A 27,666-nucleotide genomic window follows, 5' to 3' on the forward strand; every position below is an offset into this window, starting at 1 on the left:
GAGGCTAACTGTTTGATTAGATTAGCGTGTGCAAATAACGGCGACGGTGATCCGACCTCGGTTCCGCCGACCGTGCGGATCTCGTTAGGCTTTGTCGAAAACCTCCGGAAAGTGCGAACGGAAAAGAAAGCCGCGGCTGCTTCCGGGGTCGGTAGAACGGCACAATGGGCGAGGGCGAGCACGTAGCCGCGGTATAGCGACCATCGAAATGGTTATTTTCGACGGTGAGGTCGTCTAGGACGCGGTAAAACGAGCACTCGAGGACATCATGGGTGTATGTGTGCATGGATGTGTGTATAGGTGTGTACGCGACGACGTATGTTCCTCTTTGCCTCTCACGTTGCCGTCCCATCCATTCTACACCCGGCCGAGCCTACACGGAGACGTAACTTTAACATGACCTCCGGCGTTTCCTGCTTGTCGTCGTCGTTCAGAGATCGATAATAGTTCGGCAGTGATCGATCGCTAAACGACGAGACGATACATCACGAGGAAGCATCGGGAGAAGTTGAAACTAAAGGAAGCAACGTATTTTTCTTTTGTCGAAGAATTCGCGCGCTCGTGCAAAAAAGAGTGTCTCCAAATTAGACAGCCATTCATCTCGAAATTCGAAGGCGATCTTATGCCGGAAACCTATCCGGTTGGAATTATAATGAAATTGATTTTAAACAGATCAATAGAGAGGCTCTGGCTAAAAGGGGTCTGGAATAGAACCTAATAAGTTAGGCGAATATGTAAAGTAGATTTATCCGTTGTCGAACTACTCGAACTCGGTCGCTTTCGACCTTCTCTCCCCTTCAGTCCCGGCTTTTGAAACACTCACAATACCTCAAGGTGTCTTTTATTCTCTCGTCGCTCGTCGCGGCCGATCCAGAGAGGCAATTTCATTAGGCCCGACCGTATCTCGGGCTATTTGCCGAGCGACGTTACTCGATATTAGTTTATTCCGAGCGCGGGTGATCGATAACGTTCGTCGTCATGCGGCGAGAGAAGCGCGTGCGAGGAGCACACGTCGTTCTACATCGCTTTTAGATTGCAGAATGACCTTAACCCCGGTATCGGTAATCGATGGGATCGATCGGGGTCTTTGCGTTGCCACCCCGCGGAGGTATCTACCGGCCATCCCGGGGCTGTCGAAGGCCACGGTCGACTAATCCGAACCTGGCAGATTCTCGTGAAATATGCATCGAATCCTCGCCGAATTCCTCCCCGGAGGCCCCTTTTTAGCGACCTACCGTTTCTAGATTAATTGATTAAAGGGCTGCCTTGAATATCCCTCGTTCTAGCACGGAAAATAGGCATTACATCTGCGTTACAGCTTATCTAGCTATAACTATACAAGTTAATTGTTTTAAAAGGATGAATATAATCGGATTAAGAATGTAAGCATTCCAAGTTAGGAAAAATAATGAAAGCATCTTGGAGAGAATATTTTTTCTGATGAAATTCATTGCTGATAGGAAGAACGGAGCTTTTCCTCGAGATTTAAGACCGTCCGAAATAACTTGACAACGTGGTCGTTTTTTATTAGTTTATTAAATTGCAGAAGCCCATATTATCCACAATTAAGCTTCTTTTCTCGTAAGCGAGACAATTCAGATTTGCGATCGATTCAGATCGATATGACTTTCGCGAAAATTAACTGTCGCTTCGAAAAACACCTGCTTCACGATCGGCAGAAATCTCGGTAATTAAACTATGTAATATACCGGTCTTCGATGATTCGATACACAACCAGCGAACCAGTTCGATGCGATCTTAGGTTCGTCGTGGCTGCAGCCGGCCTCGCCTCCGTACGTTTTACGGTCGAGCGAATCCGAACTCGCGCGCAAGGGTAATTAAGTTAACGAGCCGACCCGGGAGCACCGTTAATTAATTTGTCATACCGGGCTCCTCGGTGAATTCCGAGTAAAACTATTAAGCGCGTTTCCGTTCATCTCGCGACAGAGCGCGAATAATGGGCGCGTTTAATCCGCATTGTTTTTTTTTCCTTCACAAACGTTCGCGTAATTTTACGATATCTTACATTATATTTCTTATTCCCGATAACAAAAAGAATTAAGTCTACAAATAAAGGCGAATTGAGTTTATGTAATTAGTTTTTGCAAATCACAATGATAGAATTATGTGTGTTCTGTTAAATTTAAATTTATTACATTTGTGGAGAAATTTGCAATATTTGTATGATTTTTCTATTCGGTAAACATACAATACGAGTTGATGTAGAAGAAAAATGGTTACATCGATCGGTGTCGCGCGCGATGGTGTCTCTCTCTTTTAAAGCGGAGATCGCCTAACGCGCGCGCGACGCCTTGGCCCACAAGAGAGGTGCCGACCTCATTTTTATTACAATTCAAACGCGCCCTCCTACCTGTCCTCCCAGAAGAAATGTCAGCGATTGTCGGCGGAATCGGGCACACGGAGAAATCTCTTTCGTCGATATGAATAATATCGTCGCTCCGCGCCGCGAGTCGCTGGGAAGTAGAGTTTCTTGGCACGCGACACACCCGTATTGTGTTCCGCGATTAACATATTAAAATTTAATTTCACGGTTTGGACGGGGACGCGCTGTCGAAACGGGAGGAGACGCGATCGCATATCCGCCTGCACATTTATTTCGCTCGTATATCGCGTTGGTGAGAGTGCCACGGAGACGCGTGTCAGGCCGCACAATGAAGAAAGTGGAAAACAACGGCTGTCGTTTAAGCCACTTATATTAAGGGAAAGTCGAGACTAGATCGAGTATATAGGAAACGCGGATGCTCTCTCGCGAGGGAACGAGGCTTCTGTATGTCGAAACGAAGCGAAATCGAGCGTCAAGCTGCTATCGCGATCGGCGCAATTCGAGCGGGTCGGATTTACCACCGGCTTCGATCGCGCATGTTTCTCGGAACGATGATCCAAGCGCGAATCGCCGCGGCACGACGTGAGAATCGCGCTGCATTTCGCGCTCGCGCAACATCGCGGAGCGGCGCGCGATATATTCGTTGCCGTGTATAGAGCGTGTCCTACGAGCTGTTCTAACGGTCTTCCGCCTTGACCGAGTTGAGCGAGGTCCGTGTCAGATCCCAGCGTCTTGACTTTGACTCCGTTTTATCGTAAAAGTCATTTCCACGATCAATTACCCGACCGTGAAGCGACCGGCGCGGCGTGTGCGCGCGAGAGACCGCGAGCCGTCCTCATCGTCTTCTTTCGTCGGCAGGGCTCGCGACGCGGATTCGCGTTTAGCCGCGCGCGCGTAACGCTCGCGTCGATCGTTTCGAGAGATCGACCGAGCTCTCTGGACTCTGCATGCGTTTCCGCAAGATCCTCGGAAAAAGATTCTCCTGCCCGCTTTCCACCTATGATCCGCGTCTCTCTTGGAGCGAGGCCAACTCCCGCGGCGAGCGTTACTCGCCTGGTCAACACCGCGCGCTCCTTGAATCGTTAACACTTTAACCTTTCGCGACTCGCGAGTTTCCGAAAATAAATCGATACTAAATGTCCTGCTATTATAATGTCAGCCTTCGATATTGATTTGTGTGAATTATTCCGCGCTTTTAGAGATAGGAAAGTTACGAGGCTCGCGGAGGTTAATAAATTCCGTTTTTATCTCGTATAGCCCGTTTGTAGCACGGAGTAACAATCGATTCAAATGACTTCCGTTGATTTGGCGATTTCCGTCGTTGGCGACGAATTTACGAGGGTTCGGGAAATACGTATGTAATTCGCGGTTCGTATATGTAATGCCCGGTGTTAATGGCGAGAGGACGTCATTTTCGGGGCTCTCTCGTGGAAAAGTCCGGACGAGGAAGCCGCCGGGCTTCGCTCGAGGTCGCGCACGAGCCGCGTGTCGTTATTTTTGTCAATAGAAATCACGCGCGGGAGGTAAGGTAAATGTCCCAATTATTGACGGTGTCCCAATTTATGACAATCGCACTCATTTTCCTTAATAAATCAACTATATAATACGGATCCAATATTTATTCTAAATATGTATTCAGACTCTAAATTTTATTTATATTCGATTATAATACATTTTGAATAAAATTAAAAGCCGTAATGAATGTTAAAACATCATAATTACAAGCGTACACTGACGGCGACAGTCTGAACGCAGTTGCTCTCCGTCATCTTAGAAACTGACAGTTGATTCGAGATGTCTGTTTGCTGGGTCTATGCAGTTATGCTTTAAATAACTTGAAGTAAATGAATTGTTTTGTCAAGTCGAGAGAAAGTTAAGAATATTTCTAAGCAGAAAAATATCAAGGTTCGTAATTTTCGTAGTTAATTCATATATGTCACTAATCGGTATTAGAATATCTATTTGTTCCTATTACTGACAACTCCGAAATAAATACATATAAAATGATATAAACGTATCTATTTCTAAAAAGAACATGTAGTTTATAAAACTTATTCATTATAAAGTTAAAAAATAGCATCAATATCATAACTTACCTCTGTACAATTTAATAAATAGTATAAATGTAAGTTCTTAACCTATAAGTTATCATGTTTAAGTCAGTAATAGGAACATTCATATAATTCTGTACCAATTTATGATATCCGAGTAACTATTACTGTTCCGAAGAGAAAACTGTCACGGGAGGAGGAGGCTCCTTAACCTCTACAAGACCGGCCCCTTTTTTGAACGATCTTTTTAGTTTTAGTGCTAGAACATTTTTGTCCTTGTCAGTTGAACTACGAAAAAGACGGCGCCACTCCAACGCCTAATATTAGGCTTCCAGTCCCGGAGAGGTTAGTGTGATTCCCGCAAAAGTGTGAGTACCTGGCAATGCCGGCGATAAATTAATTGTGTTAAATACAAAACGGTATTATTAAATGTGTTTAATATTTCTTATCAAAACAGTAATATCAGTAATATATAATCAGTAATAAGAATGTTAATACACGGAGAGAATTTTCTCTTAAAATTTCCCCTGAAATCATGGTAGTTGTGGGACAACATGTACCACCAAGAATTTTATGCGAGCTATTCTGATTAATATCTGTCATAATAAAAAATATTAATATCTATTACATTAAAATATAAAATATGTTTGATTAATTTTACTAAAATATATCTAGGAAATTTCAATAATTTTTCAAAATTTACCAATCTGCTTGGTAATTTTTATCACGTTGTTTGTAAAATGTCTTTTGTATATTTTAAAAATTCCTTGGTTGCCAAGTTGTCCTAAGTTTGTGGTGAATTTAAGGGTAAAATATAACAAAAAATTCTCTCCGTGTATATATACCTTTTGTCAGTAATAGGGACGTTTATATGTTTGTCGCCTGTCAGTAATAGAGGCATATATATGTTATAAATTGGGACAAAACCAAACTGAAATGTCACTAAATGGTACTTCAGCTACTTTTGAGAAAATATTATAAACAAATTAAAATCTGTCCATAAATAAAAAAAAGATAATACAATTAAAATCCCAAATGTTCAAGCTGTCTAACAAAATCAATTTTGTATACTTTCTTTAACATGTATATTATTAATTTATCAATTTATTATTACGATGAGGTTACTACGTCACTAATTGGGACATTTACCTTACAGAGGTGTCTTCGAGCGCCGCGCGTCTGAACAATGAACGATAAAAGGAAAAAAAAAAGAGAAGAGGAAACCTTCGTGGCCTCGCGGAAATGCATAGAGCGGCCTAAATAATGGTAACTTCGACATTCGCGGCTCTGCCGACCACGTTGGATCTTTTTTTTTTAGCCGCTTCGCTTGGCATTTAATCGACGGCCGTGAGGAACATATGCATTTACAAGCGTCTATTTACATACGCGGTCTGACAGGCCGTACAAAAGCATTAATAATTTATCTTCTCGAGAGACCAGTCTATGATAAAGTGATAAATTGAAAACACATATCGTTATATGTGTAAGCAAGAACGTTTTTGACATTGTCGGATAGAATATCGTCTGTACCTAATGAGCAACGACTTATTAGCGCATATAAAATAATCAGCTAATATTTTTTCAGCAAAAATATGTACAACGTATCGCCAGGTGTGTGTCTTAGCGTAAATAAAGTATAACACTCTGACATTTTTACAAATACGGAGCCATTATTCATTATTCGCGAGTACATCTTGCCCAACATCGGTCTATGACACGCCGAAGTCGGAAACATGAATACCGAGCGGAGTTGTGGAACATCTAGATATCCGCGTCAACATTAGCGCAGCCGCACAATACCGTTCCCAATTCATGTTCGGCGTCTCCGCGCTCGCACTCTCCGAATAAAACGCGCGACGACTGTAATGCGCCAGCGATACGTCTTAATTTGTCCCTTAATCTCCCCCGTCTCTGCGCGCGTATTTCACGTCGATCGCGGCCGGCCGCATTAATCAGGGCATCATTCGGCACGTCGACATGCGACATGAGAACGTTGCTCCCCCGGCGCGCCGAGAAATCGCATCGGACTCGCCGGAGCGTAGAATGGTATGGAGTATTCGTGGTGGTTGGTAGTGGTGGTGGTGGTAGTGGAAGTTGTACGCTCGCTCTCATTAGCCATGGTGAGTGCTCGACATGGTGTGGTACCACCACCGCCGTCGCCGTCGCCGTCGCCGTCGCCGTCGCCGCCGCCGCCACGCGCCGCGTGGCATAGGTGGTAGCTTCGTTCTATCGACCGAGCGAGCGGCTCGGCTCGGCTCTCTCGTCCCGTGACCTGACCTCGTCTGAACCCTCCGCCGCCGCCGCTGCTGCTGCTGGCTGCGCCTCTTTCTCTCTCTCCGTCTCTCTCCCTCTCTATCTTTATCTCTCTCTTCCTCTCTCCATCTATCTATCTATCTATCTCTCTCTCTCTCTCTCTCTGCTTCGCTCGTTCTAACGCAATCACCTCTCGCGGTATTACGAGCAGCCGCTCTTCTCTTTTCTCCCTCGTTCCTCCCACCCCTGATACCATCGCCATCGTCGTCACCGTCATCGTCGTTTGTTCCCCGCCTCCCTGAGGCCTGCTCTCTCCGCCATAGTCTCTCGCCTCCACCCTCTGCGGAGGAGCGCGATAGAGCGCTCTCGTGCTCTCCTCCCGGTGCTTTCTATACGATATTAGCGCGCCCGAACTGGAACAACGCCCCGAAACTTGCGAATCGCGTATAATCCGCCCCGCTCGCGCGCTTATCTCTCTCTCTTTTCTACAATTTTTATTTCTGCTCGGTTGCGTTATCTGTTTTCGTCCGTCGCTCGCCGTGTTCATTTTCATTTTCATCTTCATCCTCGTTGTATCGCTATTTTTACATTTCTTTTTTTTTCTTTTTTGAACGCTTCTCCGATAGCACGATTTCTTCCGTATCAATTGCCACGTTGCCTTCTTTTTCTCGATAGCTCGACGCAGCTGCGTTATTGCTGCGTTGCAAAAATTTCGTTGAATTGCTACATGCGTTCGCAACGGAGAGCAGCGGCGGGCACTCCCTGACGTAATCGTGCAAATTAATTCGACTCGCCCAACAGACCATCGCGAGAAAGTTTATACTCTTTTCTGTATCAAGTGTCCTCCGTAACAACACGGAAAAATCTCTCGATTCGCGGCGAAATTTGCACAACAATGGCGTAACAATTGGCCATTATTTACCGTTCGCTAATTGAAATATCTTCCTCGTGGAATGTGCTGCACTTGTGTGTGCGTACGTGCTCGCATCGTCTTAATTAAGTTTAAATCTTACCTAAGCTTACATTTTTAATTTTTTCTAATTGAAATTTCAGCTTCTATATTTCTTCACTTACACGTATCTGTTTGTGTTTGTAACGAAAATTACGCCACGATGCGTAGCTCAAATTGCAGCTCGGCTTTATATACGTTGGCGAATATGAAGATCGCATTTGAAGTAATCGCGGGATGAAAATCGCTCCTCCTGCGTACTCTCTCTCTCTCTTACTCGCATATTTAAGCGCTAAATGAACGCGCGGCCCTTAGTCACTGGATTATCCACGTGCGATTGCGGCCAACTTTACATTCAACGCGGTTCTCCACACATTCAGACAAGTTTCGCGCGCGCTCAATAAGGCAGCTGGCAATAAGGCAGTCGTAACTATACCTGTATTACATAGCACGTTCTCAATTTTACTTATCCACGACAGAAATTGCTCCGAACTTTGTGGACGGAGATACACGTAAACGTCGTCGTCGTCGTCGTCGTCCAATTACACCCCGGGAATATCCCTCACCTCACTCGGTGAAATACGAATTTACGAGTTAAAGCGGTTCAACTTCGTTTTCAAAATGCGCGCACGCTCGCGAGGGACCTTATTAATTCCAAGTTCCTTTATAAGAAGGATAATAAATAAGACCGAACGAGGGCGAAACCTGAGAGGGTCGCGTGTGGAGAGAGAGAAATACGTAGAAAAAGAAAACGATGGCTACGTATCGAGCAACCTGTAACATATCGGAAACCCGTGCATTAACGCAGGGGCGGCAGAAAGTCTTTAGTAATAATAACGGTAAACAGCGAAAGAAGCGTAATGCACGCGAATAAAAGAAATGGAAATAGTGGCGAGCCATTAGAGGGTATATAAAACGTGACTCTCCCGTGCGCCGTGGGGCGGACGGGGCTCAGGGTCATTTTTCAAGGGGGTCAAGGGGAGAGTCTGCGCTCCGAGGTCACTCTTATTAATACTACCTTCTCCAATTCAAATTCGAAAACGTACAATTTCCCGCGGGTTCTCTCTTTTCACTCTTATACGGCTCTTTTCAGTACGTTGAGCTAATTAGGGAGCCAATTGTTAATCGCACGCAAGTATGTTATAATTTTTATTGAAAACTATGTATATATTAAAGATTGCTCTTTCGAGGAAAAATAATTAATTAAAAGTAATATTTTTTAATAATCATATTTTCTTTCTAATTATAAGTGACCTTTTATGTTTGTAATATTTTCCTTCTTGCTCTATCATTTCAGATTCTTATTTTAATAAATTTCAACAAAGTCTCGCTTGTGTACTTTATTGTTTATACGTTTATACGTTTATCGATATGTTTTCTGGCTAAAGGGATAATTGCTAGTTTTTGTCATTTTTAAATTATTCTTTTTATCTCGTGTCAACTTTATCGATATTTCTGACTCTAGAATTTAGATTTCCGGGTGAGAGAGAGAGAAAGAGAGAGAGAGAGAGAGAGAGAGAGAGAGAGAGAGAGAGAGAGAGAGAGAGAGAGAGAGAGAGAGAGAGAGAGAGAGAGAGAGAGAGAGAGAGAGAGTGAGAGAGGCCGAAAAAGAGAAAGAGAGAGAAAGAAATGGCGGTTTCGGCAGACTATATTTTCTCCGACATTTTGGCATAACTCTTTTGCTGTACACACACCGGATGTCCCCTCCGCGCCGCGGTGTGGTAAACCGTCGAACGCGGTTTTGCCCGAAATGTATTCCGGTTTTCTCTCCCGGTATCACATCGTTCTCACAATGTCACGACCGTCGTGCGTGATTCCGGCGCGGCACGACGTCACGGTCCCATTGACGCCGACCCCTCCGCGAGAGAGGAAGGCACCTTAAACGGGCTCGTAAAACATTTTCGTGACCCCTTTTTCGCGTAACTGGACGAACCGAGAGAGACGGGCGTGCTCTCTCGGTTTCCGGTTGCCGCGCCGAAAGCCGTCGATGCCTATCGTCGCGCGGCATGTAAGCGTATATGTACGTGCTCGGGACGCGTAAACCAGCTCCGCGCCACGAGAGAACGTTTGACTTTCATTCTCGCGTTTTCGAATGATTATTTTCGGGAAAACGGAGCGTGTCGTCGTTCGGATCGATTTTTTCGCATCGCGGAGCAAAGCGTCCGATCGCTCGAAACGTTTTCCCATTCGAGGAGGATTGCCGCGCGTTAACCGAATAGTCGAGAAGAAACCTTCCTCCCTTTCATCCCTTCCTTTTGGAAACGTATAGACCCTCGTTTCCGAAGGACTCGATTTACCCTCTCTCTGTCTCTGTCTCTGTCTCTGTCTCTCTCTCCCCCTAATCCTCGACCCCGGGGGGTTGCACCTTTGTCGAAAGTGGCGCGGAGGGTGGCGTTCAAGGCCTTCGTTCGTATTATTATTTGTTTACGCCGTTATCGGAGATATATGTCTCTATTTTTCTCTCGATGATCCCGCTCGTCTATCCGTGAGACAAAGGGAGAGTTATATCCCGCGTCTTTCTCAAACCGCTCAAACTGAAATTGCTGAAAAACTCGTTTCGCGCTTCCGCGATTCTCGCGAGGGACAAATGAGAGAGAGAGGGAGAGACCGATCCGAATTCGCCGATCGGAGAGCCGTGAAACGAACCCGCGGTCGAAGTCCAGGAAACGGCGTTTAATACAATTTCGGTGCGGCCTGCGACGAGGCGGCGCACACACGCTCGTGGGGCAACAGAATTTCCTGCAGGGTGGCAGAGAGAGAGAGAGAGAGAAAGAGAGAGAAAGAACGAGAAAGGGTGCGAGAGGGTAGGGAGGTGGTGGAGCCTTGGGTGCGCGCGATGAACGGGACGAAGGGAGATGGTATCGTCGCTCTCTGGCACGACACGAGGTCGCGGAGACGGCCGAACTTGCCCGAGCGCGGCCGAGGCGGTGCGCGCCGGGAGTGGGGGAGCGGCGGTCGTTCAGTAGTTTCGCTCAGTCGAGCCAGCTCCGTAGGTCGGAGTCGAAGTCGCGAATCCGCGGAGAGTACCTCGGGAGAGAGCAGCAGCTCGAGAGACAGGAGAGGCCGAGAGAGAGAGAGAGTGAGAGAGAGAGAGAGAGAGGAGGCGCTCGATACGCACGCAGCTGCACGCGCGCACGGCATCGGCGATCCGACGGGGCGAGGAGAACGCGAACGAGGCGAGAGAAACGGCGAGATAAACGAGAACGAGAGATCGAAGCGCAAGTTGGCGATTGGCCGAGCCAGGGAGACCGAGAGAAAGAGAGAGACAGAGAGAGAAGCTCTTTTCCGCCATCTCCTCGCTCTCTTCTCCTCCGGATTGATTCCACGAGCGTCGTCGGTCCGTGCATCGCTGCAGCATCGCGACGACCATCGTCGCGCTCGTCCCCGAAAAAAAAAAAGTCTCTCCTCGTCGGCCCGTTGTCGTCGTCGTTCCGGCGGATGGACGCCAGAAAACATGCGGTGGTGACAGTGACCGGATACCGAGGAGCGGAAGGACTGCGGAACTATTCTCAGGCAGCAAGCGGGTAATTATCGTTGTCGATCGTGTTACGCGAGAGAAAACCGTCGTGCTCCGTGGTCGATCGAGTCGGCGCCGGGTGAACGAGAGTTAGAGGGAAAGAGAGAGGGAGAGGGAGAGAGATACTGTAATAGAGAGAGGGAGGAAGGGTACTCTCTTCGGCGACTCAACCGGAAGTTATGACGAGCTCGCGCTTCGTTCAAGGACGAAGAATTGTCCGCGCGCATGTGTCCAGTAGTGGGATATAGTGTCAACGACAAGTCGTCGCTCGCAGATCTGGATACCTTGCTGTCGACACCCGCCGGGCCCGGATTGTCTCATGTCAGGATGGCGCTGGCGCGGTACGTACAATCGTACGGCTCGCCGTTGTCGGAGCTAGGGTGGGTCTTCGCCCGTCCGGGGCTAAACCGAGCGGCGGGGGGGGGGAAGAGGGAGAGACCGGGGGGAACGAGGGTTCGTCCGTTTGACCGGTACGCGAGGAGTAATCGCATCGATCCGCGGAGCCGGTAGCGTCGCCGAGCACGCGACGCCGACGAGGACGCTCCTTCCTCCCGGATTTCTCTCTCCCCCCCCCCCCTGAACCTGAACGGCACGGTATCCGTATACCGGCTGAAATTGAGCGATAAAATCTCGCGCATTGCCGGATTTCCGGAATTCCCGGACGTGCGAGAGCGTTTCCCGAAAGGGGGGGAACACGTGGCGCGGGGCGTCGAGTCGAGTCGAAATACCGAGAGCGAAGCCTCGATGGCGATCTGCACCTTTCAAAAATGTATTCCAGCCGCGAAGGGACGAGAGGGGTGGCTCGAATCTCGGAAGGTCGATCGCGAGGGTCGGAGTCTCGCGGAACTCCCGGGATCTCCTCGTGACTCGCGCGAGGGATCCGCGAGGGATCCGCGAGGCTCTGGAACGCCTCGACGAAGACGCGCGACGGTCAACGACCCGTCGCGTCGTCCCTTCGACGAGGATAGCGGCCGAGTATCGCGATGGCCATTAGCCGTACGTTCGTTCTTTTGTCCGTCCGTCCGTCCGTCCGGTGCTCTCCCCCAGTCGTCGCGATTCGCGTTCGCGCTGGCCGACTGGAAAGTTCTTGGTCAAGTCGCGAGCGAAGGAGCGCGAATCAAGGTGAATACACCTTTTTACGTTAGACGCCGACCTTCCTGAGGCTGCCTGATGTGGGCTTCGTCACGGCTCGGCGATTCCTCCGCCTGGCTTTCATATAGACACGTCCGACCGTGAACGCTGAGAGCGCGACTCGATGGAATTCGAATGTAGAAACGTTCCCCGGCGTTATCGTGCCCTCCCCTCGCTCGTTCGTTCGTTCGTTCGTACGTTTGTTCCTTCGTGCGTTCGTCTACACTCGGCGAGGACTCGTCGCCGAACGAAAGCGGAATGTTCCTCGGCCAGCAGACGATTCAGCTTCTAAATATTTGATTAATATTCGTCACTTTTACCGAAAGCTTTTTTTCGTTATTAAGTATTTATTTTTGAAATAATGAAAATCCGTGTGCCATATATGTATGTCTTTACTTGCTACATATTTATCTGATTAATTTTTAACTTGGAGCAAATTTTGAAGCAACGGAAAGTACTTTTTATCGCTCGAAAAGTAGAGCGATTGAGATATTAATCACGGGATAGAACGACATATACATTTGCAAGCAATTTATACAATGAGATTAAATATTCGAAAAGCCGCGCACACGATAAGCTTTGCGTTTAAATGTCGATTTCAAAATGGTCGAAATGCGATAAATAATATCTCGCTTTTGTCCGTCCTTTTCACGTTTGTCCGCTATTTTCACGTTGTTTATTAATAGAGTTATTCTATTAATAAATATAAATATTCTATGCTTTGTAAACTTTTGAAACTTTCTTTGGGAAAAAGGAAAATATTTTTGAGACTCGCAGTGCGCCCTCGATACATTTTTCCATGATGAGACAAAGAAGCTTTACTGCCATTACATTTTCCTTATCTACTCTTATCGAGCTACCGATATGGCGATTACTCACGAAGTTGAAAGTTATAAGGTCTGTTTACAGTTCACCTCCAAAATAAAATACTTATATATTTTCGTTTACGAATACAAATGTTTGAAATGAACATGCAATCACATAAATTGCGTCGACCGTTCACGCAAATTTCTCTCGACGACTATCGCCAACGCGTTTAATTGCACGACACCGTTGTACGTCGCGGAAATCGGTATTTCCAGTTTCGTCAATGGGATGGGTCTCGTTACCGTTAGTCATTACTTCCTGTTTCTGTGCGCTTCCACGAGGCTCGATTCGAAGACGGGATGAATCACGGGACTGTGGACGAATCTTCGGAATCCCCTTCCCGTCGATCCTTCCCGGTCCTCCCACGTCGAGCGAGTATTTAGGACTTGATTTTTAAAGCTGCGACGAGTATCCTTGACACTGCTACGTCCTTCCCGCAAATGCAAAAATTACTTGTTACCCTGAGAATTGCTGCAACTATCTCGCTCCCACGTTTACAATGTTGATTATCTCGCACAGAAAAAAAAGAAGTGTCAAATCAACACTGATATACTTGTGTATACGCAAGAATATATAATCTTCTTATAAGAATTTCAACCTTTAATTCAACTTTTTTTTCTTGATTGAACTAAAACTTTGTTTAACTATGTAAATGACTTCATTCAAGCAAGTTTTCTTCGTTTAATGCAATATAATCTCATTTCAAGATTATACATATTCTTGTGTATATACAAGTATATTGGTGTTGATTTGACACTTCTGTGCGATAGCAAAAGTTTATTAGCACGTTGACTGCCATGGTGACTGGCGTTATCAAAACTTTTTAAAACGTTTGTAAGAAATAAATGCCATTTAATATTAAGTTTTGAATCACATTGTTAGATAATAACGTAAAATAGAAAGGATACGATTTATCGCGCTACCCGTATAGCCTTATTTAATCATATTGCACATATATTTTATCATATGTACAGTATATGCTTATGATAGTGCAAATTCTACTGTGGTGTACACAGTAAGAAATATGAAACTCGCTGGCCAGACAACGTGTGTTTAAACTTCATAAACTTCCCACAGATTCCATTTTGCGTGGTCCGCAATAAATGTCGACGACGCGTTTGGAAATGTCGCGTAATTTAGAACCCAAGAGCGAAGCACGAATCTGCAATATGTCCTATATTAAATCCTGGTACAAAATCCGCCCGAATTTAATAATAGAAAATTCGCAGTTTCAATTTGATTTCAAGATTTCACGCTTGTCCGCGCTCGTCGGCGATTATTCCGAATTCAGAAAGTCAAGTGTTTTAATCCTCTCGTGGTCGTTACCTGACGATGCATTATAAAAGCAGCATTATTGATGAATCTCCGATTGATCAAAAATATTTCAGTTTTAACGCGGACTTGATCGGTGCGTTATGGCTCCCAATCGCTAATTGCACCGTTTGCTGTTAAACGAATATGAGCGACAAAAACACATTAGTTGAAATACGTAACACCGGAAGTGCCGTGCGCCGTTTCGAGCTATCACGCGACTTATCATCCAGCCAACTCGCCAGCTCTGCATCTTTTTATATTATTGCGTCCAGCTACCTGCTCGCATTTCCGTATCTCGAATCCTTACAGTTAATCGTGCCCGTAGCTCCCACGTCGTGACCTTCTCGCCTATCGCGCCGAAGATTTACGACTGGTCGAAGTGTACAGATGCCTTTTGGTCTTGTTCAGGCACGTTTCTTTCATCATTTCCACGAGCGCTTAATTCCTCGACGATCCTTGACTGCCACATCACGGGAATGACGCCTGCATTTCTCGAGTTACGGTTACGGCGCTTGCACCCGGGATAGGGACGATGATTTTAATTTTTTTTAATTCGTATGTGTCATTTGTACGCGCATAATGCGGACGCTTGGCCAGTAGCGAGAACCCTAGCCCGCGTGCCGAGAAGCCGACAGCTTTCAAGGAAACGCAGGTGTGATTTGCATAGGATCACGCTATTCGCTGCATTTTGCCGGCGGTCGAAGCGTTGAATTCCCGTCGAAGGAAACGCATTGATGCGCCTTTAACGTTACGAAAGGAAAATCATTCACGGCGAAACCGGCTGCGGCAAGGCCGCGTTACCTGTAATTCGCGGGGAACTATAGCGGACGTATCCATCAATCATTTCGCAGCTGGTCGCGCTTATCTCTAATTCCTCGCCGCGCTCAGTCGACGCTGGCAGCGATTGATCCGAGGATTTGCCGTGGCCGGTAAACGTTTCGCGTTTATTAAAAAGCAGCAAATTGGATAACTCCGGGATTAACGCGGGAAATATTCCCGACGTCAGAATTGCTCGCGTAACGAACTTTATTGAGCGTAATTAGCGCGGGTCACTTGTCCCCTCCCACGCGTTCAATCAAAAGTTTCTCGTTACTACGCTTAAACTCGACGACGGCGAAAAAGTATTTCGAGTCCAATCTAATATTAGAGACTGGAAACTGAAATTTTAAAACACAAACCCGCTTCGCGATTCTATTAATGTGAATTTTTATTTTATTACTTTATGGCTTAGGCAATAAATTTGATTTGTATAATTCTCTAACTCGCGAGTTATATAACTTTTACGCTTTCTAATTCGTAATTTTATGTACTTGTGCGTTTCAGAATATCTTAAAAGAAGTCCTAATTGATTTAGATACGAAATGATCATAAAGATAGTGTCTAACAGTTAGTTATGATGTCACTGCGTGTTTTACATTTGAAAAACAGCTCGTAAAATTCTAGACTCTTTGTTTTCGCTACATCCAAAGCCGGAGTCAAACCGTCGAACAAACACGAATGAACAGCTTGCTTCAATGAGCTCGTTCGGTCTGGATTACTCTGGATTTACCTTCGAGCGCGATTGTCGATCTACATAAATAATTAATTACTCCGTTTTTTTTTACATAATCAGATAATTACGGTTGTGTAACGGACAACGAGAGCGTACGCGGGGAGAAGCGATCCGGAGGCGCGTTCAGCTCGCGTCACGTCAAACGACGAATCGGAAAAGCTGCGGCCTTGCATCACGGTAATGTTATCGTTTGCGTCACAATATTTTCTCGTCAGCCAGCGCGAATGCAAAATGCCGGGAATGGCTTTGAGTGTCTTTGTGCCCCGCGGAAACAGCTGGTCTCGTGCGCGCGGTCGTCGATATGCGGCACTCGTGTAAGTGTTAGTATATAGTAGTGCGCGCGCACACACTATTACCGGCCACCACCACATCTACTTGGCCGCACTGCTCCGTCTCGTACGACACAATCGTCGTAGATTAAAACACCTGCCCATATTCCGAATAACATCGATTACCGCTCCCCGCTTCGATCACGTCACCTCGATTAGCACGCGACGTTCCACTTCTGATCGAGTGTGTATTAAATTTAGTCGAAGGCTTTATTGGCAAATCATTTAGCAATGCAGATACCAAGAGTTTCGGTAAATGCGGCGGTGCGAGAATCTAACGAGTGCCCCACGATCGTTCCATCGCTCGTTCGATCTCTTTTTAAGATCTTGGGCAGAAAATCTGCAAACTTTTGTGTCACTACTCGTTCTCCTCGTTCGACTTTCAAGGACTCTGATAAACATCTGGTATTCGATGACGAGAATAACGTGATTATTCAGGAGTACCGCTTTGGCACCGATATTAATCTTTCAGGCCGATTTTTTTTGCCTTTTCGTTAAATCGAGATCGGCGGTATCTCGACGCCACTAGTTTTCGTACGTGATTTACGTTTCGGGGAATTATTTGAATATTATTATAGCCGTGTGGCACACGCACGTACGCACACGCGTACGGACGGTAGTCGAGGCCAATCGATGTCCGGGACTCGATGAAATAAAGCCAAGTATAAAGGAGGAAGAGGCGGAGGATACGATGATGGCGGTGGTGGTAGTGGTGGTGGTGGTGGTGGTGGTGGTGGTGGTGAAGCGTGGCGGAGGGAAAGAAGGAAGGAAGGTTGTCCCTCGCGCTCGGTGCAACCTTCGGCTTCAAGGGTACAGGGCCGTACGTCCCCCTTGAGGGTTCGCTTCCCCTCTTCCATAATGGACGACGACGACGACGACGACGACGACGACGGATCCCTCGGAATTCAAAACCGACACCCATTATGAAGAAACCAGACGGAAGGTCCCCTTGAAAATCATCCTATCCCTCGCTTTCGCTTTTCTTAGTCTGCGTTGAATCCTATCTAGGCATTCCTTTTAGGTAATATAGAAAATCACGAGAGATCAGTTTTCTATACACATAGATGAGATTTCTTCCGAGATTTCTTAAGTTTCACCATCTTTTTAATTTTATTTGTTTACTTCTTTATCGGGTTATGTCTTTTAATACGCATCTCATTAACGTAATTGCAATTAAAACGTTGCTCTTAATATGTAGACATCATAATTACCTACAAAATGGGCGGGTGTTTTATTGCAGCAAGATTTGTCGGTCGCTTCTCACTCGTTTATTCAGAACCAATAAAATTTATCGCAATCAAATGCCATGCGTTATATTTTTACGCTTAAACAACACAAATCGCGTCTTGCCGTAATTATTTTGACCATTGCTTAAGAATGCTTACATTTAAGTATACTTTTTTACATGAATTATTTTTAAAACGGCAATTTGTCGTCTTATTCAGATACTAGATATGATAAACGCTGAAAAGAATTTATCACTAAAGGGTTAAGTTGATCGGAAAGGGAAGGGGGAGACGTCAGCGACGCAGAAAAGCTACGTAAGCAACTGAATAGCATGCGAAAGCTTATCGAAGTTATCGCTGAGCAACCAAACGGCAAGCAAACAACGGCGGTATACACGATCGAAGGCCAAATTGCCTACAAGGTTTCTGCTTCTACCTCTGTGAAATTCATCCTTCATTTTCAGACATTTAATACAATTGACAAACTTCTCGCTCTTTGTTAAATTTAGGATTTAGATACGTCTCACAAAAGGAATTCCGATTCCTTTAAAATGAAAGGAAAGGTAGAAATAAAAAATATGGGATTTTTACATGTTGATTTTCATGTTTTTATCACATGAAAAAATTGATTATAACTTTTTTTATTTTAATCAACATTGAGTTTTAATATTTTTTGATGGAATGAAAGAGTCCCGGTGATTTATTGGCTCTCGTATGGAATTTTTCCATACGGAGAGGAATTTCTTTTTTAGAAATCTAGTATTTTCTTTATTTAGTATCTTCTTTTAAAGCTCTGAATGATATCTCAGAAATTCTAAAACAGAACTCTGTTATATATCAAAACTCTGAAAATGAGACGTAATTTCACAGATGCTTGCGCTCTTTGTGATTGGAATTATTTCAGAGCGAACAACGAGACCATTAATGGTGTGCGTATATTTAACGATCAAATTTCTCTGTAGTGCTATATTTAACCTTTTCATTTACATAAGTGATTGTAGTTGATTCAACTGCTTTACGTGTGGAAAGGACGAAAGGCATTAGCGAATTGCGTAGGGAGAAGTATTCTCAGGCATTATTAATGTATCAGATTATTATTCTACATCTAATCTTGAGATCTGTAAATTTTATTAGAAGTGTTTAAAGAAAGAAAAATGCAAATAATGCGGCTGACAATGAGATCTAATCGGAATGATAAGAGAGCTACGGCAACTGTCGCCACATACGTCCGCAAATATCGTAAATTATTATTAAATATCATAAAAAGGGATAATATTGTGTGAAGTTTATAGTCGGTTATAATTTAGAAAGAGAAAAAGACCAAGTTTCGGTTGAGCTATAGTTAAAGTTAAACGTCGGTGGATGGAATCCGACTGTTAAATATTAAACGGGTCATGACTTTACGCAGGCTAAACAAAACCTTTGTTTAATGTGTGCAAAGTCATGATTGCTTTCCCGAGATATCGTAGGGACATAATCCAAGGGTATTCCTTCGTGGCTAATAAGACGGCTGTAAGGGCGCATCTGCAGGGAACGGACCTCGCAAATTGGCCGTGAGGCCCAAGGTCGTCCGGTATATCCCACGTACCAGGGCACTGGCCCCTGTTAGAAACGAGTCGAGTCCCGGGGAGCTTCCCTCCCCTTGTGAAGATCCCAAAGAAAAGCAATCCTTCGGCCCTAGAAGGACGAACGTCCGAGCCAGAAGGAGATCCGTGCCTCTTCGTTTGCGAAAGCATCTTTCATCTTAATCCTACGTCCCTCAACCATTGCTAAGAGGAACAGACATTCGTCAGAGGCAAAGAAAATCTGTGAAAGAGAAGCTTGAATTTCTATTAACGATCTTTTACCCGCTCATGAAATATTTATGAACGATTAAAATCTTGTAAATTAATTGCACATAGAACTATAATTGCATTAAAATATTTCTGTTAGATTTTTCTATTACAATATAAATTATTGATTTCAAAAGAGATTAATCTCTTCAGAAACACTGGTATATATGTGTTTGTTTAGTTTTTCTTTTTAATTATAATATTGCTGACGAAGGAAGAACGAATAACATTCACTACAATATTTTTAATTTTTTAAATTCTTTTTTCTTTGTCTTTAATTGCCATGGATTGAAATATAAGTAAACAAAAAATGAATTTTTTTTCTAATTTTAAAAATTTCTTTCTAAAGAAAGAAGGTAATCTGGAACTATAAATCGACAACATACACGCGTTTTTAATTGCAATGAATAAGATAAAGAAATTCATACATAAAATAATATACATTTTTGTGGTGTGTGTGTGTGTATATAAAATAATGAAACCAATTGATTTTGCAAGATAGCGCGTCCTGAAATATAAAGTTACGTGCTACGAATATCTCTGTTTATAACGTTTATTAACGGCAGTTCAACGATCATCGACGATAATTCGAGGTGCACTTGTACAAAGCTTTCAGATGAAAATTTAGATTGCCTTTATTGCATGCTAAAAATACCTGCGATACGCGTTAATATAATTTCATTTATTTTGCGAAAATAATTCATTCAGCACATTTTGCAAAAGCGCACGCGAACCGCCTCTCGAATTACAACGTTTAATAATTTATATAGCTACGTAATACTTCTATATAATTTCGGGAGATTAAATTATGCGACGAATGTCGCGCACATCCATGAATATGTTCTATACTCTCTTAATTAAAATTTTAATGTTCTCGATATTATATTTTTATTTAATATTATTTAATATTATTTTATTTCAAGACAGACATTTAAGTACGAGAGAGGAGCAGCTTCATTCAATAATTACGCGATATATTATTTAATCGTGTTAACGTGCATCGTAACAGCATGCCGATGTTTTCATTATTTTCTGCGTAGTAACAGCATCGCAGCCTGAATTCCAATCGGGAAACTGATTTGCACTGAAGCGCACCACGAATTATCGTCAATGATTGTTGGACTGTCATTAACAGCCGTTATACAGAGAGGATGTTTGTTTATCACATCACGTATAATTTTATATTTCAGGGTGTTGCATCAACTCGTTTCGCAATTATTTAATTCGCACGTTCAACGCAACAGCAAAAGAAAAATTATACATGGTTCGCGTGTTGCCGCGTAAATGTCGAGAATCGAGAACCTTTACTTCGTACGAGCGAGACGACGTTTGTCATCGCGTGCTCTTTGTGCGAGGAGATCTTCATACGCCTGTTATCGTAACCGTGAACCTTGAATCGGTGCGCCGCGAACGAATGCGACGCGTGGCGATGCAACATATCTGAGAACGGTGTGCCTAGCACGGAGATAAATTTTCAAGAACAAAAATACGAGCTCAGAAGACAAGTGAATTAGTTTGCACTTAACTTATTTTAAAACACCATAATTAATATAGTATTATTAATGTTGACAATAATTTCGATTAGCTGTCCATCTCTTTCTCTTTCCTTTCCCTCCATTTTGCCCATAAGAATTGTTTTATTAACTCAATTTTGTCGCAATTGCCTCATGACGTCAGTCGCGGCGCATCATGCAGGAATGCATGAATGAAGAAAGGAAATTTGCTGCGACTGACAGATAATAACGAGCCCTCGTCATTTTCTTAGTAATTCTTCTCCGAATAATAGCTTTATTCATGACGCACATTCAGGAGTTTGATAATTTAATGTGTATAGAAGCCGTTGAAATGAAGTGATTTATCGTTTCAGTTTAAATATTGTTAATTAGAACAAATAATTTAATTTTTTGTTTACTTATATTTAAAACCATGACAAAGATAAAGAAAAAAAGAATTTAAAAGATTAAAATATTGTAACGAATTTTGTTCTTTCTCCTTTGTCAGCAATATACTAAAATAAAAAAGAAAAACTAAAACTAATGAACGTCCATAAGCGAATAATAGCTTTATTCGTGCCGCATATTCAGGAATTTGATAATTTTGCGTGTATAGTGACCGCTAAAAATGGAGCGATTTGTCACTTCGGCTTATTACGCAATTATTTGAAGTATAGGACGAGTTTAGCGTTCCTCGATATCGAAGGCAAAAATTTACCATAATTCGATAGAATATCTCTAGATTATCGCTTGTCGTGAAATATTTGAAAGTCTAATAAGCAGATAAGCTGCGTAATAAATGTGAACGACTACTCAAGTATATTGGTTAAATATCGGATGTTACCTAACTGCAAGAGACGCTAATAATATCGTGTCTCTTCATTAGATTTCTACGTATATATTTCATTTGAATTTACATGTAAATCTTACTTCGACGAAATCTCGTCCTCTAGGTTCGAGCATTTAATCTTGAAAGTCGAAGGGTAGCGATAACTATGGAGTGCCCGCGTGTTCATATTTGCGCTGTGTCGACCGTATCAGCTCGAGATATGTGATACCCAACGCGAAACGTCACGGGGTACATACATACATAGATCCCTTATCACCTTCTTGGAGACACTGGCGGTCGATGCAACCATCCCTTCCCCCCTCGCCCCCCGGCCTCTCTCTCTCTCTCTCTCTCTCTCTCTCTCTCTCTCTCTCTCTCTCTCTCTCTCTCTCTCTCTCTCTCTCTCTCTCTCTCTCCTCGCGTTACGGCATCCGTGATTCTTGCTCGTGGTTGTTGTTCACTGTGCGGCGCAGGCTTGGCCGGACTGGTTCCCGCGAGGCTGAACCGACAACCGGCCCGTCCATCCCGTCGCCGGTGCATCTTCCTCGCCAGAGCGAGCGATAGCCTGTCCTCGACGGAGCGACAAGTCGCGGCGCGTGCAAAACGCGAAGGCGAGTCCGCGGCATCGCATCGTACACACGCCTGCTCGCTCGCTCGCTCGCGGCGCCCTTGAAGAGAGTCAGCCTTTGTCTTATCACACACTCCGACTTACGCCGAGTAGCGTCAACCTTGACTCCGCCCCTCTTCTCCGCCGCGTCTCGTCTACTGACTTTCCTGCGAAAATCGACCAACAGCGTGCGGTTTCTTCGACTCCGCTTCGTCTCGCCGAGCCGTTCCCCCTTGCCCTTGGGTCTTCTTCCTTTTCTTCCTTTAATGGATTTCCGTTCCTGTTGGGATAAAGTACATAAAAGTCTCTCTTAAGTCCTGAGATGACGGTGCCATTTTTTTGGAGCAGGACTAGGGCAGCAAAGAAAGAAACGAGAATGTTTGCGATCTTTCAAAGAGATAAAGAACGCCCTTTCTATTTTTTGTTACGAAAATTATCTTACATTCTTAATTTCTCTCCGATAATTGTTATCTATCACATTAGTTACTTTATTATTCATCAATTATGTATGTATCGCATAGTAAGGCAGGATGTACAATAGGTAGAATAACAGGAAGAGAAGAGGTATAAAGAATGAAATAACAAGGCATGTGCATAGAATCCGAGGAAAAGTGATGCGGTACGTAATGGTGGGGAATGTCAAATGAGCTGTGTAACAGCCAAGGCTGTATATTATCGTTGTCAATACATCAAGGTCCTGGTATACATATACATCCACGTGTCTTCGTGGAGGAAACGTATCGTTCGGTATACCGAAATTGAATTCTCTCTTTGATATCGGAATATCCGCCTCTCCGATGTCAGTTGCATATATATTGTATCTAACGATAATATCACGTATAAATTTAGTGCAGCAAAGCGCAACATACGCCTGGCGGTCCGTCGTCCAGTTTTTTTTATTTTACTCCGACATTTTCCGAAATCCACGTTGGATGAAATAATCGGAAATCGGCCTTTTTTACAGAATTAATTTTTATTCTTTGCGGTCCCAATGCCGAAGCGAGGTTGTCCTCGTTGTTTCTCGGTTGCGAAACTTGCGAATCGGTTATCGTGGTTACACCGGCGCATCGGCGAGCTACGCGTAATCGTGATAATCGTAAAGCGGCGGATATTTTTAGCCTCGCGCTGCGCCGCACTCGGTCGCCTCCGCGACCTTCCGATCTTGACACTGAGACTTCCTTTTTCTATCGCTTTTTCCGCGAGCGTGTCGCTGGGCTGGCTCGCGCGCGCGTGTCGCGCGTCAGTTAACGAACATTACCTGTGCCTGCCTGCCGGTCTTACGAAACGACCGGATGAATCAGATACGGAGATAAACGCATCTAATTATGCGCTGCCGCCGAGTCAGCGTGGGAGGCGTCGATAGGGAGCGACGCGGGATCTAAATTCGATCGTGACGAACGAGGAGACGCGGGGTGGGGAATCCGCGGATTCCCTCGGGGTCGCGTTACGCATTCACATAAAGCATGTTTTTCGTGGAAAACGCAACCTCATTATCTGCGCGACGCGGATCACGCCAACCTTCGTGTCGTCCTTATCAACAATTACGTGGAGGAGTTTGTTCAATTACACGTTATCAGAGAAGCATAAAATCATCGGCAACTGAAAAACAACGTCGTTCGGGGATATTTTTATGAAATAGAGAGAGACAGAGAGAGAGGGAGAAACGTGGAAGATAACGCGCGTGTTTTTCAGCACGGAAAGTGAAAACGCAAACGAGATAACAGTGACAGACGTTAAATGAAGTACGTCGAGACAAAGACAAGTAGGCAAGGATTAAATTAAGAACCGCCGTTGGAGAGCGCGAGAAAACAACTCGGAGGATTGGTTTCTCGCGTAATTAAACGCAAGACGCGACGGCATTTAACCCTCCGTCACCACCGTTATTTTTACTGCTTTCGTTGCTCCTCTGGGTCCATTTTGTCCAGACGCACTTTCTTTTCATTATAGGCTTTCAAAAAATGCAGGGTTACTTTTTAGGATCTCTACTACATTATACATTATCCATTATCCGCTTGTGCCCAAAAAGACCCAGGAGGGTGACGGAGGGTTCAACAGCCGGGGAAGAGGATAGAAATATATTCGGCACGAATTGCGGCGAGATTTGGCAAGAAGCTGCCCGCGGTGTCGGGCTTAGCAGGCACTGTAATTACGTGATTTCGACGTACTATGGACGGTTTTCACCTAACTTCCTCGTTTTCACCGGCGAGCTTGTGCCGGGGCTCCGTTCTACTTTCCCCTGAACTCTCGAGGTCTGACCTACGCCTGTGTAAGCCGTGTCGAATATCCCTCGATCGCTCTGACAAAGAGATGTTGATCTAGGGCTCGCTCGCGTCCTCCTAAACTCAAATCCCTAAAGCAAATGGGAAAGAATTCCTGCCTTTGTGCGACTCCGATCTTTAAGTATTATCGAAAAGATAATCTTTTCAGGAAAATAATCTTTTTAATTATAATACAATATCTGGACACGAGTAACGTTTTCGCTTTTATATTTCGATTACTTAATTGACATTTATGTATTCATTGCGACATTTATCTAATTTAGGAAGATCAACAGTCTTTCCGTTTGTCATAGTTTCTTAAAACAATGGTTCTTACGAATTTACATATTCTCTATGACATTTGCACTTCTAACGTCTTCTCATTGGCGAAACATCTCGCTGTTCCGCTTATACTTTCTAGTGGCAAGGCGCGATCGCTTTCTCACAAAACGGAGCGCCGCGCCGGTCGGAGTTACGATAAAATCGTTTGTGTCTCTCTCTCTTTCTCTCTCTCCCTCCTTGCCGTCTTTTTTGCCCCGAATAACGACTCTCCCCCCGCACGATCTGACGATGCCCCCGGCGGTATCTAGCGCAAAAGCGACGTGGGAGTATAGCGTTGGAAGTGTGGCGTGGAAGTGAAAGTTACAGCGTCGAACGCACGAACGGCCGAACGGAGAACGCGATCCGCTCGAAAAGTCGTGTCGCGATGCGATTTTCTCTCTTTCTCTCTCTCTCTCTCTCTCTCTCTCTCTCGCGAAATCGGAGAAATTCGCCGCACAAAAGTACGCCATGTGAGAAAAAAAACGGAGAATCCTGACGATATAACAATACGATAACGAATGCGCCGCGACTCGATTTGCTGTACGTCCGCGTTGAATTTTCAATTAAAGTCAGAAATAGAGCTGTTTTCCGGGTCCATCGCTTTCTCTGGAGCGCGCGGCTCTTTATTTCAGCTACTATCGCGTAATTATAATCGAAATTATTTATATCTCTTCTATTTTGATTGACGAAATATAAGCTGCTCGAGGTATTCATCAATAAACTTTAGACTGAATAGATTCTATCTATTTAGAAAATACACATTCTATTTACCCCTTCTGGCGATAAATAAAACTGTAAATAAAAAGAATTTTACCATATACTTGCTTTATCCTATTGGAAAATTACCGCTACTCTTCATTATTACTTTTATTACTTGTCACTCTGGCGAGTTTACCTTGTCAAAAGATACTTTCGACGCGTCAGGCGCGCGAATCTCTTTGCATCGCGAACTCGAGACAAGAGTTGGCTCGATTCGGTTTCCGTTTCCTGGTTGGTCGGGTCGTCCGATGCCGTCCGATGAACCTGCGAGGCTAATGTACTTGACTTGCCTTCCGAGCGGTTCCGTACTTGGCACCGCACGTGAACACCATCGCGTGTCCTACGTACCCTTTCTCCGTCATCCTTGCTCTTCCTTCTCGCCCCGCGCCACTCTTTCCGTTCCTCTTCCCCTGCTCGTCTTCCTCTGTTTCTCGCGATCGATGACGGTTTTTCCAAAGAGTTCAATTCTAGGGGATTCGTAATTCAACGAACAACGGTCGAGTCGCGCTCGAAGGTGATTCGTCGTCGTGAGACAAAGTAGTCTTTGTTACGCATATAATGAATACAGCAAACAGAGTAAATACAGGAGAAGATACGTGGCAAATATAAAAATATGTATGTATGGTCTATATCGATTTTCAGTCAGGTTACAAGGACTTTCGCTCCCACAATTACATTTTCTTTCTTTTAACTTACAGTTTATATTGTATTTAATTTCAACAGCGTCGAACTTTTCATATACATTATAATATAAAAATATAAAAATTGTATTTTTTTAAAGTGTTACCGAAATAGCGAATACTCGACACTCTCGACAGTGTGTCCCGGGAATTAATTTTCAATCTGATGGTTCGGTCGAGTTCGCCGGATTCGTCGGTCAATTATAGCCACGTTGCAATACCGTTTTGCCCGAGTGTCGAACGCAGATCCCCGCCGTCCGTGCATCACGGGCATGATCCAATAAGCTCCTCTGTCCCGGCGTACTCTGTCGGTCGCTCTGTCCAGAAATATGGAGAGGGTCGACGACCCCGTGACGTAACACGCGAACACGCGCGCACAATTAACGACATTCTGCCGGGCGCGCGGCGTACGGGCGAGATGACTCGAAACTGCCGCTCTCGTATCCACCCGAATTAATCGGACGACTCACGTTTTTTTTTTCCCGTTGCAGACTTGCGGTGAGCGACTGTGCGCCTCAGACGTCGCGGGTCAGCTCGAACCTGCACAGCAGCAGTAGTATGGCGGTGAGCCGCGTCCCGAGCCCACCACCGCCGGAAGTGAACACCCCCGTGGCCGAGAACTGGTGTTACACGCAGGTACGTTTCGTCGTTGGGTGGTTCATTGTCCTCCGCTGCCGCTCCGCCGCGGTTTTAGCGATCGATTCACCTGCACCGAAATTCACCCAGTCACCGTGAGCGGCGGAAATTAGAGATGTAGCAGATTATATTATATTATTATATTTTTATTATTTATCGTTTATTTTACATCGACGAGTCTATCATTTTTATTTAAATCTTAATCGAGACTTTGCTTGAGATAAAATGCTCCATGTAACATTGTGTACGTACGATTTTAGATAAAGGATACTGTTATGATAGCAGGATTAATTTTGTCCTATGCTAAAAGAGCATTTTTAGAATCATTCGACGTCTCCGAGAAAATAATCCGTTATACGTAAACGCTCGAAATTGCTGTCCCTCATAAATGAGCAATATGAATTCTGAATCACGTTCTGGAAGCTAGCTGTTTCTAAAACCATATACTCAGAATACGGTTCCCCTGTATGTTCCCTTGTATATTCCTATATATTGCGCGAATTAGATTTATCGTACCGAATCGAGGAACTTTATTTCTGAACCATCTGTGAATACAACAGATAATTCAATTTCGAACAGATAATATGAGAGCGCGACAACTATAATTAACAAAGATAGCCATCAGTTAGGTCGAATAAAAAAGAATCTTTATTATTCGAACAGGTAATTCCAAATTCGTATTTCCAAATCGCTAAATTAAGAGACACTTATTCGTAAA

The 27,666-nt window shown here is 44.4% G+C and overlaps 1 protein-coding gene across 1 annotated transcript in view; it reads left to right on the forward strand.

Moving 5' to 3' along the window:
• Orc2 (origin recognition complex subunit 2) overlaps positions 1–27,110 on the forward strand; it is a 63,470-nt gene extending 36,360 nt beyond the window's left edge. The window contains exon 12 of the transcript XR_011721704.1: positions 26,804–27,110. The gene's annotated coding sequence lies outside the window, so the exon portion shown is untranslated. The remainder of the gene's footprint in view (positions 1–26,803) is intronic.
• The last annotated feature ends 556 nt before the right edge of the window (positions 27,111–27,666 follow it).

The sequence above is a fragment of the Temnothorax nylanderi genome, unplaced genomic scaffold (genome assembly GCF_030848795.1).
Source record: "Temnothorax nylanderi isolate EJ_2023f unplaced genomic scaffold, tnyl_v1.0 TNYL_tig0692_pilon, whole genome shotgun sequence".
NCBI lineage: Eukaryota > Metazoa > Arthropoda > Insecta > Hymenoptera > Formicidae > Temnothorax > Temnothorax nylanderi.